The sequence below is a fragment of the Dendrobates tinctorius genome, unplaced genomic scaffold (assembly GCF_039654945.1).
Source record: "Dendrobates tinctorius isolate UK_male_01 unplaced genomic scaffold, ASM3965494v1 ptg000196l, whole genome shotgun sequence".
Classification (NCBI taxonomy): Eukaryota; Metazoa; Chordata; class Amphibia; order Anura; family Dendrobatidae; genus Dendrobates; species Dendrobates tinctorius.
Genome location: NW_027361863.1, coordinates 12,481,627 through 12,498,411, shown reverse-complemented (window position 1 = coordinate 12,498,411; position 16,785 = coordinate 12,481,627). Strand labels below are relative to the sequence as shown.

The 16,785-nt window shown below is 44.0% G+C and overlaps 1 protein-coding gene across 2 annotated transcripts in view; it reads right to left on the bottom strand.

The window, feature by feature from the left end:
* The window catches only part of KCNIP2 (potassium voltage-gated channel interacting protein 2), a 603,893-nt gene that overhangs the window by 289,031 nt on the left and 298,077 nt on the right, over nt 1-16,785 (bottom strand). The gene's annotated exons all lie outside the window — the stretch shown is intronic.

Here is a 16,785-nt window from a genome sequence, read left to right as displayed (position 1 = left end):
CGTGAATACTTATGCAAAAGCCTCAAAAAGCTCCTTTGGCGATTGCTCCGGCGAACGTGCGATACAATAGTTAAAAAAAAAAATCTCAGAAGACGCATGAGTGGCACTTGATCGACAGTGAAGTAGGTAAATGCTTGTACTGGGCTTTGTGGGAAATAATAGAGTCATCTCCCGCGAGAGCTGGAAGAGCGGCTGCAAAGACTGCAAGCAAGTTTTTATCCTTTTTTTTTTTACACATTTTATTTAAAATGTGTCTTTTTTGCATTAAATCTAATGATATATTTTTAAAATAATAATTAGATTTTTTTATTTATGTATTTTATTATATTATTTTTTCTTTCTCAAGATTTTATTCATGTTGTTATATATGTCTTTTATTTTTTTTAATGTTTTGTTAATTTCTATTTTATTTAATATAGATGTATATCTTTATATAGGTATTTAGTATTCTGGCTTAAAGATGGATTTATGACCCCTAACTATAGTAACTATAGTTTCAACAAAGTTTACAATAAATCAACAGTACAAGCAAAGGGGTGAGGGAGAAGGTGGAGCAAACAGATACAGACTAATAGTGCTGCTGGTTTACAATGTTTTATCTCACCCTAAAGCTGGATTCGCAGATACACTGCTCAGTACTGCTGTATATTGTCCTCCATGCTGCTTGTTTTGTAGTAAATGCTTTAATTAACCCCATATCTGGATCTACCTTTACTCAATTGTGCTTAGAATGTCCTCCATGCTATTGCTTCCTTGTAAGTGTTCTGTTTCAACCAGAGGTACATTCACAGCTACCCTGCTCACTACTGGTGTTTAATGTCCTTCACGCTGCTGCTTCTTACAAAGTATTTTATTTCACTTCAAAGCTGGACTCACAGCTACATTATTCAATGCTGCTTATAATGTCCTCTATGCTATGGATTTCTAGTAAATGTTTTATCCCATCACAGAGCTACATAGCTCTGTACTGCTTAATAATGCCATCCATGTTCTTGCTTTCTAGTAAGCCTGTTATTTCACCACAGACCTGGATTTACAGCTACCCTGCTCACTTCTGCTGTATAGTGTCCTTCATGCTGCTGCTTTCTAGTAAGTGATTTTATTTCTTCTCAGAACTGTATTTACAGTGAATCTGCTCACTTCTGCTTTCTAGCAAGTATGTTATTTCACAGCAGAACTGGATTTACAGATACCCTGCTCACTTTTGCTGTATAGTGTCCTCCATGCTGCTGCTTTCTAATAAGTGCTTTATATTTTACCCCAGAACTGGATTTACAGCTACCCTGCTCACTTCTGCTGTATAGTGTCCTTCATGCTGCTGCTTTCTAGTAAGTGATTTTATTTCACCCCAGAACTGTAATTACAGTTAATCTGCTCATTTCTGCTTTCTAGCAAATATGTTATTTCACCACAAAACTGGATTTACAGATACCCTGCTCACTTCTGCTGTATAGTGTCATCCATGCTGCTGCTGCTGCTTTCTAGTAAGAGTGTTTCACCCCAGAACTGGATTTACAGATACCCTGCTCACTTTTGCTGTATAGTGTCCTCCATGCTGCTGCTTTCTAATAAGTGCTTTGTATTTTACCCCAGAACTGGATTTACAGCTACCCTGCTCACTTCTGCTGTATAGTGTCCTTCATGCTGCTGCTTTCTAGTAAGTGATTTTATTACACCCCAGAACTGTAATTATAGTTAATCTGCTCACTTCTGCTTTCTAGCAAATATGTTATTTCACCCCAGAACTGGATTTACAGATACCCTGCTCACTTCTGCTGTATAGTGTCATCCATGCTGCTACTGCTGCTTTCTAGTAAGAGTGTTTCACCCCAGAACTGGATTTACAGCTACACTGCTCACTTATGCTGTATAGTCTCATCCATGCTGCTGCTGTTTTCTAGTAATTGTGTTATTTCACCTCAGAACTGGATTCACAGCAACGCTACTCACTTCTGCTTTATAGTGTCATCCATGTTGCTGCTGCTTTCTAGTATGTGCTTTAATTTCAATACAGAGCTGGATTCACTGCTAAACTGTTCAGTGCTGCTTCATAATGTCATCCATGCTGCTACAGCTTCTGAACATGTGCTACATAGAGACAGGACAGGGATTCCTCCTGTGTCTGTGTGTGCCATGTATAGGAGACACATACCCTTTAATCTTCATTAAAATGAGAGACAGATCCCGCATAAAGGTAAACTGTTGAAAACTGTAGGATACAAGTCACATAATGGCCAGAAATATCGGTAATCCTCATGTATACACACGGGACAGCTTGTTCTAAAAAGTCACCTGAAAGAACAGGTACAAGTTAAAAATAAGCTCCAACTTGATCAACTGTAGCTAAAACAACAACCTATAATAAACTTTACTATGTTTTCATGAAAATCCATTTTTAGTTGCACTGGTACAAATCAGTGAATCTCTCTGGGTTTGGTTAATGAAATCTGGGGGAAGCTGTGGCTGCCCATACCCCTATCCTGCAGCGGCCACTGCAGGGCAAGTGTGGTATTACAATCTAGATATTTAATGTCTGATCATTTACATTTTTTCTTTACTTTTTTGTACATTTTACCCCATGACTAACAGAAAAGAGTAAAAATTTACTAAAAAATCTTAAAAATTAAAAAGGCCTAAAAAAGTAAAAATAAAAAAGATAGGGCTATTTAACTTGTACAAAAAAAATGGCTTAAAAGCGTCTGGCGATTAAAGGATTAATGTACTCTAAACCAAGAGTCTATCTGTTGGAGGGTGCAGTCTACCGTTCTCTGGTATCAGCCATCTGTTCTTCAATGGAAGAGTTAACCGAAAGTCCAGAAAACTTAATGACCCCCACAATCAGTGCAGTGCAGAGACCCCCTACAAAGGCTTCCATCCATATGAGCCCATCTGCCACTGAGGATGGAGGGTCTTATTCTTCTCATACACAGACATAATTAAAGGGGCATTCCGCACGCATTTACAGTCTGCAACATAATTCTGCAGCGATGCATGGATGGGTGCTGGCAATCTATATTTCTGCCTCTATATACAGTATAGTGACATTCTCCATTAATCTCCTTGCAGATCTAGCAGCAATGTGTTTGCAATCTGTCATTCTAAGGAACGCCAAGTCTTAGAAGAATCTATGGGCTCTGACCAGAATCCCCTGAGAAATGTGTCTAGACAACTATCAAGTATGATTATAATGCTGCCATCAAAGTGCAAACAGCATAAACTGATGTAGCAGAGCTGAGGTTGTGCAATGTAATAACTCCCTATGGTTCAGTTTAGATGAATCCACATGGAAAAGCAGGTAGCAAACAGCATCATCACGGGGAGTTGTGCCAGTTAACAAACTCAGCTCTGCAATGTTGGCTCTGCTACATCGAAGAAACATAAAACCTAACACATTCCCTGGAATGTAGTGAATATCCGGCTCCCAGGGATTAGGACACATCACACGCGTGTTGACTGGTCCGAGTCCTCCATGAAAAATGCATGTTATGGGACTTTATTAAGTGGAAGCATGCGCAGCGTATCATGTAATGCAGTCACGTATCAGGCCCGGCAGCGCTCACCGTGCGCGGCAGCATGGCGGATGGTGCAAGAGGCTGCAAATAGGAAAGAACACAAACATCTCACATGGGTAAGAGGGTCAATGTACATAATATAGTGGTGAGGAGCGGGTAATGGAGGTCTAAGGATACATGCCGACTGTATGTGACCTGCCCCGAGGCTAATGTGTGCAATTTATAATGACAATATAATGTAATATCAATATGACATTGCGCAAATAATAGCATCACACCGTGCACACATAACACTGCCATATAGTGCCAACATAACACTGCCATATAGTGCCCACATAACACTGCCATATAGTGCCAACATAACACTGCCATATAGTGCCCACATAACACTGCCATATAGTGCCCACATAACACTGCCATATAGTGCCCACATAACACCATCATATAGTGCCACATAACACTGCCATATAGTGCCCACATAACACTGCCATATAGTGCCCACATAACACTGCCATATAGTGCCCCATAACACTGCCATATAGTGCCCCATAACACTGCCATATAGTGCCCACATAACACTGCCATAAATGCCCCCATAACACCGCCATATAGTGCCCACATAACACTGCCATATAGTGCCCACATAACACTGCCATATAGTGCCCACATAACACTGCCATACAGTGCCCACATACAGTAACACTGCCATATAGTGACCCCATAACACTGCCATAAATGCCCCCATAACACCGCCATATAGTGCCCACATAACACTGCCATATAGTGCCCCATAACACTGCCATATAGTGCCCCCATAACACTGCCATATAGTGCCCCCATAACATCGCCATATAGTGCCCCCATAACACTGCCATATAGTGCCCCCATAACACTGCCATATAGTGCCCCATAACAATGCCATATAGTGCCCACATAACACTGCCATATAGTGCCCCCATAACACTGCCATATAGTGCCCCATAACACTGCCATATAGTGCCCCCATAACACTGCCATATAGTGCCCCCATAACATCGCCATATAGTGCCCCCATAACACTGCCATATAGTGCCCCCATAACACTGCCATATAGTGCCCCATAACAATGCCATATAGTGCCCACATAACACTGCCATATAGTGCCCCATAACAATGCCATATAGTGCCCCATAACACTGCCATATACACTCACTGGCCACTTTATTAGGTACACCATGCTAGTAAGGGGTTGGACCCCCTTTTGCCTTCAGAACTGCCTCAATTCTTCGTGGCAGAGATTCAACAAGGTGCTGGAAGCATTCCTCAGAGATTTTGGACCATATTGACATGATGGCATCACACAGTTGGCGCAGATTTGTCGGCTGCACATCCCTGATGCGAATCTCCCGTTCCACCACATCCCAAAGATGCTCTATTGGATTGAGATCTGGTGACTGAGGAGGCCATTTGAGTACAGTGAACTCATTGTCATGTTCAAGAAACCAATCTGAGATGATTCGAGCTTTATGACATGGCGCATTATCCTGCTGAAAGTAGCCATCAGATGTTGGGTACATTGTGGTCATAAAGGGATGGACATGGTCAGCAACAATACTCAGGTAGGCTGTGGCGTTGCAACGATGCTCAATTGGTACCAAGGGGCCCAAAGAGTGCCCAGAAAAAATTCCCCACACCATGACACCACCACCACCAGCCTGAACCGTTGATACAAGGCAGGATGGATCCATGCTTTCATGTTGTTTACGCCAAATTCTGACCCTACCATCCGAATGTCGCAGCAGAAATCGAGACTCATCAGACCAGGCAACGTTTTTCCAATCTTCTACTGTCCAATTTCGATGAGCTTGTGCAAATTGTAGCCTCAGTTTCCTGTTCTTAGCTGAGAGGAGTGGTACCCAGTGTGGTCTTCTGCTGCTGTAGCCCATCTGCCTCAAAGTTCGACGCACTGTGCGTTCAGAGATGCTCTTCTGCCTACCTTGGTTGTAACGGGTGGCAATTTGAGTCACTGTTGCCTTTCTATCAGCTCGAACCAGTCTGCCCATTCTCCTCTGACCTCTGGCATCAACAAGGCATTTCCGGCCACAGAACTGCCGCTCACTGGATTTTTTTTCTTTTTCGGACCATTCTCTGTAAACCCTAGAGATGGTTGTGCGTGAAAATCCCAGTAGATCAGCAGTTTCTGAAATTCTCAGACCAGCCCTTCTGGCACCAACAATCATGCCACGTTCAAAGGCGCTCAAATCACCTTTCTTCCCCATACTGATGCTCGGTTTGAACTGCAGGAGATTGTCTTGACCATGTCTACATGCCTAAATGCACTGAGTTGCCGCCATGTGATTGGCTGATTAGAAATTAAGTCTTAACACACAGTTGGACAGGTGTACCTAATAAAGTGGCCAGTGAGTGTAGTGCCCCCATAACACTGCCATATAGTGCCCCATAACACTGCCATATAGTGCCCACATAACACTGCCATATAGTGCCCCTATAACACTGCCATATAGTGCCCCATAACACCGCCATATAGTGCCCCGCCATATAGTGCCCCCATAACACTGCCATATAGTGCCCCATAACACCGCCATATAGTGCCCCCATAACACTGCCATATAGTGCCCCATAACACCGCCATATAGTGCCCACATAACACTGCCATATAGTGCCTACATAACATCTATATAATACTGACATTCAGTGGTTTCACAATACTGCACATGGTGCTTATATAATACTGATACACAATGACTACATAATACTACCATACAGAGCCCAGACAGCACTGTCATTAAGTGTCTCCATAATACTGCCATACAAGGCCTATGTAATAATGCCATATGGTGCCCACATAACACTGCCATATAGTGCCCCCATAACACCGCCATATAGTGTCCACATAACACTGTCATATAGTGTCCACATAACACTGCCATATAGTGCCCATATAACACTGCCATATAGTGCCCCATAACACTGCCATATACACTCACTGGCCACTTTATTAGGTACACCATGCTAGTAAGGGGTTGGACCCCCTTTTGCCTTCAGAACTGCCTCAATTCTTCGTGGCAGAGATTCAACAAGGTGCTGGAAGCATTCCTCAGAGATTTTTGACCATATTGACATGATGGCATCACACAGTTGGCGCAGATTTGTCGGCTGCACATCCCTGATGCGAATCTCCCGTTCCACCACATCCCAAAGATGCTCTATTGGATTGAGATCTGGTGACTGAGGAGGCCATTTGAGTACAGTGAACTCATTGTCATGGTCAAGAAACCAATCTGAGATGATTCGAGCTTTATGACATGGCGCATTATCCTGCTGAAAGTAGCCATCAGATGTTGGGTACATTGTGGTCATAAAGGGATGGACATGGTCAGCAACAATACTCAGGTAGGCTGTGGCGTTGCAACGATGCTCAATTGGTACCAAGGGGCCCAAAGAGTGCCCAGAAAAAATTCCCCACACCATGACACCACCACCACCAGCCTGAACCGTTGATACAAGGCTGGATGGATCCATGCTTTCATATTGTTTACGCCAAATTCTGACCCTACCATCCGAATGTCGCAGCAGAAATCGAGACTCATCAGACCAGGCAACGTTTTTCCAATCTTCTACTGTCCAATTTCGATGAGCTTGTGCAAATTGTAGCCTCAGTTTCCTGTTCTTAGCTGAGAGGAGTGGTACCCAGTGTGGTCTTCTGCTGCTGTAGCCCATCTGCCTCAAAGTTCGACGCACTGTGCGTTCAGAGATGCTCTTCTGCCTACCTTGGTTGTAACGGGTGGCAATTTGAGTCACTGTTGCCTTTCTATCAGCTCGAACCAGTCTGCCCATTCTCCTCTGACCTCTGGCATCAACAAGGCATTTCCGGCCACAGAACTGCCGCTCACTGGATTTTTTTTCTTTTTCGGACCATTCTCTGTAAACCCTAGAGATGGTTGTGCGTGAAAATCCCAGTAGATCAGCAGTTTCTGAAATTCTCAGACCAGCCCTTCTGGCACCAACAATCATGCCACGTTCAAAGGCACTCAAATCACCTTTCTTCCCCATACTGATGCTCGGTTTGAACTGCAGGAGATTGTCTTGACCATGTCTACATGCCTAAATGCACTGAGTTGCCGCCATGTGATTGGCTGATTAGAAATTAAGTCTTAACACACAGTTGGACAGGTGTACCTAATAAAGTGGCCAGTGAGTGTAGTGCCCCCATAACACTGCCATATAGTGCCCCATAACACTGCCATATAGTGCCCACATAACACTGCCATATAGTGCCCCTATAACACTGCCATATAGTGCCCCGCCATATAGTGCCCCCATAACACTGCCATATAGTGCCCCATAACACCGCCATATAGTGCCCCCATAACACTGCCATATAGTGCCCCATAACACCGCCATATAGTGCCCACATAACACTGCCATATAGTGCCTACATAACATCTATATAATACTGACATTCAGTGGTTTCACAATACTGCACATGGTGCTTATATAATACTGATACACAATGACTACATAATACTACCATACAGAGCCCAGACAGCACTGTCATTAAGTGTCTCCATAATACTGCCATACAAGGCCTATGTAATAATGCCATATGGTGCCCACATAACACTGCCATATAGTGCCCCCATAACACCGCCATATAGTGTCCACATAACACTGCCATATAGTGCCCATATAACACTGCCATATAGTGCCCCATATCACTGCCATATAATGCCCACATAACACTGCCATATAGTGCCCACATAACGCGGCCATATAGTGCCCACATAACTGCCATATAATGCTCCCATAACACCGCCATATAGTGCCCCCATAACACTGCCATATAGTGCCCCATAACACCGCCATATAGTGCCCACATAACACTGTCATATAGTGCCCCATAACTCTGCCATATAGTGCCCCATAACACTGCCATATAGTGCCCACATAACACTGCCATAAATGCCCCCATACCACCGCCATATAGTGCCCACATAACACTGTCATATAGTGCCCACATAACACTGCCATACAGTGCCCACATAACACTGCCATATAGTGACCCCATAACACTGCCATAAATGCCCCCATAACACCGCCATATAGTGCCCACATAACACTGCCATATAGTGCCCACATAACACCATCTTATAGTGCCAACGTAAGACCGTCATATAGTGCCCACATAACACCGTCATATAGTGCCCCATAACACTGCCATATAGTGCCCCATAACACTGCCATATAGTGCCCACATAACACTGCCAAAAATGCCCCCATAACACCGCCATATAGTGCCCACATAACACTGCCATATAGTGCCCACATAACACTGCCATACAGTACCCACATAACACTGCCATATAGTGCCCACATAACACCATCTTATAGTGGCAACGTAAGACCGTCATATAGTGCCCACATAACACCGTCATATAGTGCCCCATAACACTGCCATATAGTGCCCCATAACACTGCCATATAGTGCCCGCATAACACTGCCATAAATGCCCCCATAACACCGCCATATAGTGCCCACATAACACTGCCATATAGTGCCCACATACTGTAGCACTGCCATACAGTGCCCACATAACACTGCCATATAGTGACCCCATAACACTGCCATAAATGCCCCATAACACCGCCATATAGTGCCCACATAACACTGCCATATAGTGCCCCATAACACTGCCATATAGTGCCCCCATAACACTGCCATATAGTGCCCCCATAACATCGCCATATAGTGCCCCCATAACACTGCCATATAGTGCCCCCATAACACTGCCATATAGTGCCCCATAACACTGCCATATAGTGCCCACATAACACTGCCATATAGTGCCCCCATAACACTGCCATATAGTGCCCCATAACACCGCCATATAGTGCCCCCATAACACTGCCATATAGTGCCCCATAACACTGCCATATAGTGCCCCCATAACACTGCCATATAGTGCCCCATAACACTGCCATATAGTGCCCACATAACACTGCCATATAGTGCCCCTATAACACTGCCATATAGTGCCCCATAACACTGCCATATAGTGCCCCTATAACACTGCCATATAGTGCCCCATAACACTGCCATATAGTGCCCACATAACACTGCCATACAGTGCCCACATAACACTGCCATATAGTGCCCACATAACACCATCTTATAGTGGCAACGTAAGACCGTCATATAGTGCCCACATAACACCGTCATATAGTGCCCCATAACACTGCCATATAGTGCCCGCATAACACTGCCATATAGTGCCCGCATAACACTGCCATAAATGCCCCCATAACACCGCCATATAGTGCCCACATAACACTGCCATATAGTGCCCACATAGCACTGCCATACAGTGCCCACATAACACTGCCATATAGTGACCCCATAACACTGCCATAAATGCCCCCATAACACCACCATATAGTGCCCACATAACACTGCCATATAGTGCCCCATAACACTGCCATATAGTGCCCCCATAACACTGCCATATAGTGCCCCCATAACACTGCCATATAGTGCCCCATAACACTGCCATATAGTGCCCACATAACACTGCCATATAGTGCCCCCATAACACTGCCATATAGTGCCCCATAACACCGCCATATAGTGCCCCATAACACTGCCATATAGTGCCCCATAACACTGCCATATAGTGCCCCCATAACACTGCCATATAGTGCCCCATAACACTGCCATATAGTGCCCACATAACACTGCCATATAGTGCCCCTATAACACTGCCATATAGTGCCCCATAACACTGCCATATAGTGCCCCATAACACTGCCATATAGTGCCCCCGCCATATAGTGCCCCCATAACACTGCCATATAGTGCCCCATAACACCGCCATATAGTGCCCCATAACACTGCCATATAGTGCCCCATAACACTGCCATATAGTGCCCCATAACACCGCCATATAGTGCCCACATAACACTGCCATATAGTGCCTACATAACATCTATATAATACTGACATTCAGTGGTTTCACAATACTGCACATGGTGCTTATATAATACTGATACACAATGACTACATAATACTACCATACAGAGCCCAGACAGCACTGTCATTAAGTGTCTCCATAATACTGCCATACAAGGCCTATGTAATACTGCCATATGGTGCCCACATAACACTGCCATATAGTGCCCCCATAACACCGCCATATAGTGTCCACATAACACTGTCATATAGTGTCCACATAACACTGCCATATAGTGCCCATATATCACTGCCATATAATGCCCACATAACACTGCCATACAGTGCCCACATAACGCGGCCATATAGTGCCCACATAACTGCCATATAATGCTCCCATAACACCGCCATATAGTGCCCCATAACACTGCCATATAGTGCCCCCATAACACTGCCATATAGTGCCCACATAACTGCCATATAATGCTCCCATAACACCGCCATATAGTGCCCCCATAACACTGCCATATAGTGCCCCCATAACACTGCCATATAGTGCCCCATAACACTGCCATATAGTGCCCACATAACACTGCCATATAGTGCCCCCATAACACTGCCATATAGTGCCCCCATAACACTGCCATATAGTGCCCCCATAACACTGCCATATAGTGCCCCATAACACTGCCATATAGTGCCCACATAACACTGCCATATAGTGCCCCCATAACACTGCCATATAGTGCCCCATAACACCGCCATATAGTGCCCCCATAACACTGCCATATAGTGCCCCATAACACTGCCATATAGTGCCCCTATAACACTGCCATATAGTGCCCCTATAACACTGCCATATAGTGCCCCATAACACCGCCATATAGTGCCCCCGCCATATAGTGCCCCCATAACACTGCCATATAGTGCCCCATAACACCGCCAAATAGTGCCCCCATAACACTGCCATATAGTGCCCCATAACACCACCATATAGTGCCCATATAACACTGCCATATAGTGCCTACATAACATCTATATAATACTGACATTCAGTGGTTTCACAATACTGCACATGGTGCTTATATAATACTGATACACAATGACTACATAATACTACCATACAGAGCCCAGACAGCACTGTCATTAAGTGTCTCCATAATACTGCCATACAAGGCCTATGTAATACTGCCATATGGTGCCCCCATAACACCGCCATATAGTGTCCACATAACACTGTCATATAGTGTCCACATAACACTGCCATATAGTGCCCATATAACACTGCCATATAGTGCCCCATATCACTGCCATATAATGCCCACATAACACTGCCATATAGTGCCCACATAACGCGGCCATATAGTGCCCACATAACTGCCATATAATGCTCCCATAACACCGCCATATAGTGCCCACATAACACCGCCATATAGTGCCCACATAACACCGCCATATAGTGCCCACATAACATTGCCATATATTGCCCACATAACACTGCCATATAGTGGCCTGTTATGAATGGGTCACCGAGGAGGAAAAAAACCTACACAAGCTAAGCCCAGAAAAACCAGAGAGGTTGGTAACTATGCAGATTGCAGATCCCTGATCCTAACCACACAACTAGCAGCAGCCGTGGAGCGTTCCTACGATGAACCTAGACGCCTCGTCACGGCCGGAGGACTAAATAAGCCTAAAGCAAGAAAAGGGGAAAACTAACTGCCCCAGAGCAGACCCCAAAGGAAAGACAGCCCCCTCACATGTATTGACGGTGAAAAAAGATGAAGGCACAAACACAGGCAAGAAAATAGGCTGAGCAAATGATGGGGCCCAAACTAACTAGAAAGGAGAGGAAAGGAAAGACACTGTCTGCAATCTGCCCAAAACCCTACAAAATAATGTCCAACACTTCTGATAACAAAATTAACCCTGACTTCTCCCACTATATCAGCACTCTGAAATATTCTGAGACAGAGCAAAGAGAGGCCAATCTAATAAGGGACAAAAAAGCAAATTGGCAAATACAGATAAATAAGAGTGGAAATTCTGGGGCTGGCTGACCACACAAAAAACTGAATAGACCAACAAAATCAAGTGTGAACATTAGCAGAAAAACTTAGCTTGAGCTGACTGGAACAGAGCTGAGAACCAAGACCTGACAAGTAGAAGGAATCACCAGCACCAGAGTAGGGCGTCGTCTGTCTTAAATCCAATCTGAGATTCCTGAGGTCCAATCATCATCCTCATTATCATATGGCAGATCTCTACTGATTAAATCAGCCTCACTACCTCCTGTTACCACCAGAGGGAGCCTGGAAGGAGAACTCACAACTGGTAGACCAGAAAATGAACTCACAACAGTGGCCACATAGCACTTCCATATATTGCCCGCATAACACTGCCATTACATGTCTATATAATGCCACCATATGGTATCTACGTAATACTGCTATACAATGCTCACATAACACTGCCATATAGTTCCCACATAACACTGCCATATAGTGCCCACATAACACTGCCATATATTGCCCACATATCACTGCCATATAGTGTCCACATAACACAGCCGTATAGTGCCCACATAACACCATCATATAGTGTCCACATAATACTGCCATATAGTGCCCATGTAACAGTGCCATATAGTGTCCATATAACACTGTCATATAGTGCCCATGTAACACTGTCATATAGTGCCCCCATATCACTGCCATATAATGCCCACATAACACTGCCTTATAGTGACCACATAACACTGCCATACAGAGCCCAGACAGCACTATCATTAAGTGTCTCAATAATACTGCCATACAAGGCCTATGTAATATGGTGCCCACATAACTCTGTGACAGAATGCCTACATAATTCTACCATACAATGCTTAATACAGTAACCATAAAGCACAATAATGATACTGTGGCAGAGGGTGAATTAGAGAACAGCTCTCCCAAAACAACAAAAATATATAAACTATACGGAATACTGCCAGAGATACTGCAAACTGAAAAGAAATGGAGTATATAAAAATCCAGCAAAGAATAATATAAAAATAGAAATTTTTATTCAAATATAACATGGAAATTTATATCTGACAAACAGTAAACAAGGAACATCAAGGAAAATATGGAGGAGACCTGAAGGTAGGTAGTGGGGGAGAGGAAGTATGGCACAGGGGAGCAGGAAAAAACAATATTCTAAATACCAGAATTATGTGCTGCCATAGAAAATAGATCCTGCTTACCCATCATTAGGCACGACTGCCTCAGCCCTCCTAACGGCCCCTCATGCTTAAATAGTACTGCCATACAGCACCTGCACAATACACTCATACAGCGCCCACACATTGTCTACATAATGTTGCCGCATAAATGCCTATATAGTGCTGCCATATGATGCGTTTATAACACTGTGACACAACACATATATAATGCTGTAATACAGTGCCTATATAATACCACCACATGGTGCCACATAACACTACGGCATGATGTTTCCAGATAGTACCCAGATATCACTATCATACAATGATACAGTGCCCACATAGCACTGCCTACATAATGTTGTCACCTGATGCCTACACAATACTGTGATACAGATAGCACTGTCATGAAGTGTCTGCATAATGCTGCCCTACAATGCCCACATAACACTGCCACACAATGCCTACATAATACTGCCATATGGTGTCCACATAACTGTGACAGAATGCCTACATAATGCCACCACACAGTGCCCACATATACCTTCATAATACCGCCATTCAGTACCCACATAACACTATAATATGATGCCTACATAGTGCTGCCATGCAGTGCCTATTACAGTGCCTACAAAACACTGCCTATGTAATGTTTCCTACCCAACACTGTGATACAATGCCCACATAATACTGCCACACAATGTCCACATTACACCACCATATTTTGCTTGCAAAATCATTCCATAGTCTTGCAGAATAATACCGCCATACGGAGCCCAGATTGCACTGTCATGAAGTATCTATGTAATTCTGCCATACAACGCATACACAATACAGCGCCACTTTCATTTATGGTTGTATCCGGTATTGCAGCTCAGCTCATCTCATGCTGCAATACCAGACATGGCCATTTGCCAAAGGTGGCACTGCTTCCAGGAAAAAAAAAATCCGGCCCTATTTTCCAGTGTCACATAACCCCGTTAACATGAGTAAGGCTGATTTCATGCCTCGGCGGTGTGAGTGTCCCCTCCGCTCCTCCTTTTTTCCAGGCTCGTGTTTGTATATAGATGAGCTCAGTCATCGAGTATATGGATTTCAATTCCGTTCCGGGCGGCGGGTAACACTAGAGCAGACAGACAATCATTGCGGCGCTGTCTCGGGTTTCCCGCCTGCCGCTTGTGCTCAGATGAACTGCAATTGAAACAAGATTAGTGGCAGGAACAGATTAATGGCGGCATTCTCGCCTGGGCGGACGCGGTGCACAGTGGGACGCAGACGACTCCGGCGCACATACATCACAAGCAAATATTCTATCAGTCTCGCTCTCAAAGCTCCGCAATCTTCTAAGTGGGAAATTCATGTATCCAGGAAAGCTGAGTACTAACCAATATCTGCGCTGTCACCCCGATATTCTATGTTCCCACACCCTGGGTTCCATCTCTGTACCTAGAGATACTCTGCTGGGAGACGTTTATGCTATATGTGTCCATATATTGCCTCCTAGTGGTTTTGCTGTAAATTGCAGCCTGTTAGGGGTTTTGTTGGCTTGTCACAGTTATGTATTGAATTTTTGAGAAATTGATCAGTACATCTCTGCTCAATTGTTTTGTATTATTTATTATTATTATTATTATTATTATTATTATTATTATTGTGAAATTAAACAGCTTTCAAAATAGCATTTTCTACTGCAGAGACTGTAAGTTCTTTATTTAGCTAAGCGATCTGCAAAAATGTTAGAAACCCATCATAGCTCCTGCTCCTGACGGCTCTCTGCTCCCCCAATTCTCCAAGTGTTAGACATAGCGGGAGGGAGCTGGTTGTACCCAGATCTGCAGTGGAAAGGGGAGAAATGTATCTTGAAATGCACAGGAAGAAAAAAAGACTATAGACAAGGAGGAAGGCACGTGCAGAGGAAACAAGTGCAGCATTGGAGCTGTGCTGCTGATACATGAAAATAAGTGAAGACAACAACAGTCTGGATGGACACAAAGCTGATATATAGTGTATATTTCTAGGAGGGACATAGACCTCACATCCAGCCTATATTACTGGGAGACACACACAGATCTCACATCCAGTATATGTTACTGGAAGATACACACAGAACTCATATCCAGCATATATTACATTGAGAGACACACAGATCTCACATTCAGCCGATATTACTGGAAGAGACACATAAACCTCACATCCAGCCTATATTACTGGGAGAGACACACAGACCTCACATCCAGCCTATATTACTGGGAGAGACACACAGACCTCACATCCAGCCCATATTACAGGGAGAGACACACAGACCTCACATCCAGCCTATATTACTGGGAGAGACACACAGACCTCACATCCAGCCTATATTACTGGGGGATACACACAGACCTCACATCCAGCCTATATTACTGAAAGACACACAGAGCTCACATCCAGCCTATATTATAGGGAGAAACACAGAGCTGACTTCCAACCTAAAGTACAGGGAGAGACACACAGACCTCACATCCAGCCCATATTATAGGGCTAAGAGACACAGACCTCACATCCAGCCTATATAACTGAAAGACACACAGAACTCACATCCAGCATATATTACATTGAGCGACACATAGACCTCACATCCAGCCCATATTACTGGAAGAGTTATACACAGACCTCACATCCAGCCTATATTACTGGAAGAGACACACAAACCTTACATCCAGCCTATATTAATGGGATAGACACACAGAGCTCACATCCAGTCTATATTGCTGGGAGACACACACAGATCTCATATCCATCATATATTACATTGAGAGACACATAGACCTCACATCCAGCCTATATTACTGGGTAGAGACACAGAGCTCATATCCAGCCTATATTGCTGGGAGAGACACACACAGAGCCCACATCCAGCCTATATTACTAGGAGAGACACAGAGCTCACATCCAGGCTATATTACTGGGAGAGACACACAGAGCTCACATCCAGCCTATTTTTACTGAGAGAGTCACGCAGACCTCACATCCAGCCTATATTACTGAGAATCACACATATCAAATCCAGCCTATATTACTGGGAGAGATACTGTAAAACTACAACAATAAGTAGGAATCTTAGATCATGCCGTAATCTCAATATC